This window comes from Bison bison, unplaced genomic scaffold, assembly GCF_000754665.1.
Source record: "Bison bison bison isolate TAMUID 2011002044 unplaced genomic scaffold, Bison_UMD1.0 scf7180017864263, whole genome shotgun sequence".
Lineage (NCBI taxonomy): Eukaryota > Metazoa > Chordata > Mammalia > Artiodactyla > Bovidae > Bison > Bison bison.
In genome coordinates, this window is record NW_011494835.1 from 1,560,054 (window position 1) to 1,567,009 (window position 6,956).

A 6,956-nucleotide genomic window follows, 5' to 3' on the forward strand; every position below is an offset into this window, starting at 1 on the left:
CACAAATCAATCAATGTAATACACCACATTAACAAATTGAAAAATAAAAGCCATATGATTATCTCAATAGATGCAGAGAAAGCCTTTGACAAAACTCAACATCCATTTATGATAAAAACTCTCCAGAAAGCAGGAATAGAAGGAACATACCTCAACATAATAAAAGCTATATATGACAAACCCACAGCAAACATTATCCTCAATGGTGAAAAATTGAAAGCATTTCCCCTAAAGTCAGGAACAAGACAAGGGTGCCCACTTTCACCATTACTATTCAACATAGTTTTGGAAGTTTTGGCCACAGCAATCAGAGCAGAAAAAGAAATAAAAGGAATCCAAATTGGAAAAGAAGAAGTAAAACTCTCACTGTTTGCAGATGACATGATCCTCTACATAGAAAACCCTAAAGACTCCACCGGAAAATTACTAGAGCTAATCAGTGAATATAGTAAAGTTGCAGGACATAAAATCAACACACAGAAATCCTTGCATTCCTATACACTAATAATGAGAAAATAGAAAGAGAAATTAAGGAAACAATTCCATTCACTATTGCAAAGGAAAGAATAAAATACTTAGGAATATATCTACCTAAAGAAACTAAAGACCTATATATAGAAAACTATAAAACACTGGTGAAAGAAATCAAAGAGGACACTAACAGATGGAGAAATATACCATGTTCATGGATCGGAAGAATCAATACAGTGAAAATGAGTATACTACCCAAAGCAATCTATGGATTCAACGCAATCCCTATCAAGCTATCAACAGTATTTTTCACAGAGCTAGAACAAATAATTTCACAATTTCTATGGAAATACAAAAAACCTCAAACAGCCAAAGCAATCTTGAGAAAGAAGAATGGAACTGGAGGAATCAACCTACCTGACTTCAGGCTCTACTACAAAGCCACAGTCATCAAGACAGTATGGTACTGGCACAAAGACAGAACTATAGACCAATGGAACAAAATAGAAAGCCCAGAGATAAATCCACGCACATATGGACACCTTATCTTTGACAAAGGAGGCAAGAATATACAATGGATTAAAGACAATCTTTTTAACAAGTGGTGCTTGTTGGGAAAACTGGTCAACCACTTGTAAAAGAATGAAACTACAACATTTTCTAACACCATGCACAAAAATAAACTCAAAATGGATTAAAGATCTAAATGTAAGACCAGAAACTATAAAACTCCTAGAGGAGAACACAGGCAAAACACTCTCTGACATAAATCACAGCAGGATCCTCTATGACCCACCTCCCAGAATACTGGAAATAAAAGCAAAAATAAACAAATGGGACCTAATTAAACTTAAAAGCTTTTGCACAACAAAGGAAACTATAAGCAAGTGAAAAGACAGCCTTCAGAATGGGAGAAAATAATAGCAAATGCAGCAACTGACAAACAACTAATCTCAAAAATATACAAGCAACTCCTACAGCTCAATTTCAGAAAAATAAATGCCCCAATCAAAAAATGGGCCAAAGAATTAAATAGACATTTCTCCAAAGAAGACATACAGATGGCTAACAAACACATGAAAAGATGCTCCACATCACTCATTATCAGAGAAATGCAAATCAAAACCACTATGAGGTACCATTTCATGCCAGTCAGAACGGTTGCAATCCAAAAGTCTACAAGCAATAAATGCTAGAGAGGGTGTGGAGAAAAGGGAACCGTCTTACACTGTTGGTGGGAATGCAAACTAGTATAGCCACTATGGAGAACAGTGTGGAGATTCCTTAAAAAACTGGAAATTAGAACTGCCTTATGATCCAGCAATCCCACTGCTGGGCATACACACCAAGGAAACCAGAATTGAAAGAGACACGTGTACCCCAATGTTCATCGCAGCACTGTTTATAATAGCCAGGACATGGAAGCAACCTAGATGCCCATCAGCAGACGAATGGATAAGAAAGCTGTGGTACATATACATAATGCAGTATTACTCAGCCATTAAAAAGAATTCATTTGAATCAGTTCTAATGAGGTGGATGAAACTGGAGCCGATTATACAGAGTGAAGTCAGCCAGAAAGAAAAACACCCATACAGTATACTAACATATATATGGAATTCAGAAAGATGGTAACGATAACCCTGTATGCGAGACAGCAAAAGAGACACAGATGTATAGAACAGTCTTTTGGACTCTGTGGGAGAGGGAGAGGGTGGGATGATTTGGGAGAATGGCATTGAAACATGTATAATATCATATATGAAACTGATCACCAGTCCAGGTTCGATGCATGATACAGGTTGCTTGGGGCTGGTGCACTGGGACGACCCAGAGGGATGGTACAGGGAGGGAGGTGGGAGGGGGGTTCAGAATGGGAAACACATGTACATCTGTGGTGGATTCATGTTGATGTATGGCAAAACCAATACAATATTGTAAAGTAACTAGCCTCCAATTAAAATAAATAAATTTATATTAAAAAATAAAATCAATATAGCTGTTTTTTTTTAAATGAAATAAAATAGAAAATAACAGGGTAAATAGCAAGTAGTAAGGCAGATTATTTTGTATTTATATGTATAATGTAAAGATGTATACTTGTATGCTCAATCATCTTGTAAAATGCATCATTTACTATGGAAACTAAAAAAGTTTGAAAAATACTGTCTAAATGGTACTCTGGGAGTAAAAAACTTTCTAACTCTCAACAAAATACTTAGTTGCCTGAAAACAGATTATGAGCTAAGGGAATTGAGCTTTAAACTATGATAAATTAATCAAATAAGAAATGTTCTCATTTCCTCACTTTTCTTTACTTCCCTTGGTAGTGATTTATTCTTATTTGTTAGAGGCATATGACATCTTTCCCTCTTTTTGAAATAAATTGTAATTAAGCACCAATAATTTATGTTTAAAAAAACTGAGGACTTTTACTCTACATGACAGGTCATTCCAGTTAATCAACATGCCAGGCTGCTCTGCTATTATCCAGACAGCTCAGGAGGTACTGCACCACATTTGTTAATTACACTTGAGAAAATGTATTTAAGGAAGAAGCTAATGAAAAATGTGTGAAACAAGAATTAAATTTGTCCCCAAGAAATGATTTTTTAAAAATGTTACCTGGCTGATAAGATCAAAATCATTATAAATTTTAATCAAGTTACTTAAGGACAAGAAAACTAGAGAATTCATTTTTTAAATAATGGTTAAAAAAAAAAACACAACAACTGCTACGAAGAGCACAAAATCAAATCCTAGTGGCTTTATGAAAGAGTTAGTTGCTCAGTCGTATCCAACTCTCTGCCAACCCATGGACTGTAGCCCACCAAGCTCCTCTGTCCATAGAATTCCCCAGGCAAGAATACTGGAATGGGTAGCCATTCCCTTCTCCAGGGAATCTTCCCAACCCAGGGATTGAACCTGGGTCTCCTATATTGCAGGCAGACTCTTTACCATCTAAGCCACCAGGAGTGGCTTTGCAGTTAATTACAATTAGGGGCAGAAAAAACTTGCATGAATAAAAAGAGAAGATATTATACCTATCCAAAAGATCTCTGTATTACTTTCCATAACTTATTAGAGTATGTTGAAATTCTTTCATGTCATTTCCTTAGTCACGTCTACTCTTTCAAAAGCATGTCATAACTAACAAATGTTTAGGTGAGCAGCGTAAGCAGTGTAAAAAATAGTAAACTAAGTGGAAATAAAATCCCAATTTAGTGCTTTTCTAACAGTCTAGAACTGGTGAGTTAAAACTGAAAATTCTTAAGGACCTAAGACATAGGATAGGATATAGAAAATATAAATTAACTAGAGCATTCATAATTTTTGCAATATGTCAGCCAATAGCCAGATTCCCATTTTATTCTCAATTTTATGCCAATGAGAACAATGAAAGAGGTATTTAACATAGGCATTTTTGCTGAAAAATCAATTTATACAATGTTTTTACTTTTGTAACAAATGTCATACTTCTAAAAGCTAAATTCAAAGCATTAGAAGTTAAAATGTAGTATGTTAAATCATACATATGCAGGTTACAAAAATATTTCATAAAGTGGCAATTTGTTTATATTCCAGGAGTAGAACAATCTTTTAAACAGTTCGATCAAAGTGTCCCTGTTTAGCAACAGTAACTTAAAAATAACTATAAAATTTTCTGGTATCTGAAGATTATCTGGTATCAGCAAGATTTTACCTTAAGTATGGCTATTCATTGTCAATTTTCCCATCTGCTTGCTCTTCTGTATACCAGAAGATTCTAACAATTAAAGGGAAGGGGAAATCATAAGTAGTATGCATTTTAATTTATTCTTTTTAAATCCATTCCTGAAACTTTCCAGATGAAAGGATTTTATCAAGCACCTTCCAGGAAGCAGTGTTGGGCTATCAGGGGTTACCTTTGCCAGCTAATATCCTATGAAGAGGAAAAGGAGCTTGGAGCTGAGGTTTAGATGTAACACTGCAGCCTCTCCTAGCTATTGTTTTGCATATTTGGCTTTATTCTGTTTAGCAAAATTGGGTATTTTCCCTTGCTTGCTTGCTCAGTTGTGTCCAACTCTTTGCTGTCCCATGGGTTGTAGCCCACCAGATTCCTCTGTCCATGGAATTTTCCAGGCAAGAATACTGGAGTGGGTTGCCATTCTCTTCTCCAGGGAATCTTCTCAACCCAGGGATCAAATCCCGGTCTCCTGCATTGCAGGCAGATTCCTTACTGTCTGAGCTACCAGGAAGCCATCATTTTGTTTAGCAAAACTGGGTATTTTCCCTAACTCTTCTAATTTTGACCTCCGGTATACCAAACCTTGAATCAGCAAAATTGACTGCTCTTTTGTATTCTTGATCTCATTTCTATGGCTAAATATTTTGGCCCTAGATGCAGTTCTCTGATTCTGATCCAAACCTAGTAACTTGACCTTCATTCCTGATCATGATCTTGATCCTGATTCTGATCGTTTGGACTGCTACTTCATCACCTCGATGTGAGTTACTACAAGTATAAAGGCTTGGCATCATTGCCGCCATCTGAACTACAACGGCTGCTTCATAACCCAAGATGACTTATAAGAGGAAAATAAATATAACAAAAATAACATCAAAGCTTTGGCAAAGAAAGATTAATTCCTGAAAGAAAATGTGATGATCCAGGAAAAATACAAACAAACAAAGGAAAATATTTAGAGAATTAGTTTACATATAAATGTCAAAAGAGAAGAATTTAATCACAGAATACATGTAATAGAAAAGGCTGAGTGTACAAGTTTTCCACTATTTTAAACTGAGACAGAGTTCCTTAGTTGTATTACGTAGATTTACACAGCAGTGGTCAGGCTGATGTCCAACCTGATTGAAGGGGGAAAAAAATCCTCTCAATTATGAACACCTTCACCTCAGTTGATCCTAATCAGGTAAACAGTATTAAATTAAGCTAAAATCAAATGGCTGGATGGCATCACTGACTCGATGGACGTGAGTCTGAGTGAACTCCAGGAGTTGGTGATGGACAGGGAGGCCTGGCGTGCTGCGATTCATGGGGTCGCAAAGAGTCGGACACTACTCAGCGACTGAACTGACTGAACTGAAATGTAAAAGATGGATGTCTGGATAATGATCTAAAAATCATCTTTATGCAGGTGAATCCAATTTTTTATGTCTTGTTACATTTGAAAGCAAATACTCAAGTCTTCTCTATCAACCTGTTTTATTTCCTTTGTAGTACTCACCATTATTTAAATGTATATTATTTGTTTGTCTATGTGTTCGTTTCTATCTTTCCTATTCTGCTATTTCTACTAGAATATTAACTCCATAAGGGCTGGGACTCTTTCTGTCTTGTTCATCACTGTATTCCTAGCATGTACAACAGAGCATGACATACACAGTAGGCTTTCAAGTAAATTTCTCAAGTGAATAAATTAATGGTTGTACCACTTAAGAATCAATTTTTAAGAAATTAGAAACAAAGAGTTATCCAAGAAGACCAAGAAGCCATGAATATCAACAGTATTTTATAATATGTACCAAATGACTGCTTTAATGACTAAAGTTGGTAATAATGGTGACAAGAGAATTTAGAAATGATTTGACTAGGAAAAAAAAAAAATCTATGTTTGTCTCCCCATCCAGCTCCAGCTCCAAGGACAGTAGGAATACACGTGACATTTACAATACTAATCAACATCCAAACAATTCCTAAATCTCTTGTTTTTACATCCTTTAATTCTGAAGTTATTTTGGTTTCTAATCTTGTTTTGCTCCCATTTTAAAGAAGAGAGAAATGTTCTTTAATAAAACACCAACTGATTGATGCCACCTAACTTATTAGTGAAGCACTGGTCTCCAAATACATAGATGTTCAAATACATAGCTGTTCATTAGAAATATTTTCTCCATTGTCAGTAAACGTACCTGAAGTATTGGTGATATATAATAAATAAAATCTGATTATCTGATTCCTTAGTAAAGGAAAGGGTGAAATGCTTCAAAGTGGGAAAAATGCAGTTCTGGAAAACCAATAAGAAAGCTACAAAGAGCTCTAGCTTTTCAGGTTCACTTGATACTGTTTATACCTTGTTCTTTGTGCCTCCCACAGACAGGGGAGGAAAAAAAAAAATATCCGAGTTAGTGGTAAAGAACCTGCCTGCCTATGCAGAAGACTTAAGAGACATACGTTCAATTCCCGGTTTGGGAGATTACCTGGAGGAGGGCATGGCAACCCACTGCAGTATTCTTGCCTGGAGAATCCCAAGGACAGAGGAACCAGGAGGGCTACAATCCATGGGGTTGCAAACAGTTGGACACAACTGAGGAGACTTAGCATGCATGCATATATATATATATACACACACACCTGAACTAAACATGGAAACTTTCCATTTATAATCTTCCACAGTACTGAATAGGACTGACTGTTCTGTTCCATAACAGAGAGATGTGGGCACAACATTTCTGATTTAACAATGTCTACCATAATGAAATGT

The 6,956-nt window shown here is 36.0% G+C and overlaps 1 protein-coding gene across 2 annotated transcripts in view; it reads right to left on the minus strand.

Moving 5' to 3' along the window:
- GSTCD (glutathione S-transferase, C-terminal domain containing) overlaps positions 1–6,956 on the minus strand; it is a 151,496-nt gene that overhangs the window by 129,172 nt on the left and 15,368 nt on the right. The window lies entirely within an intron of this gene.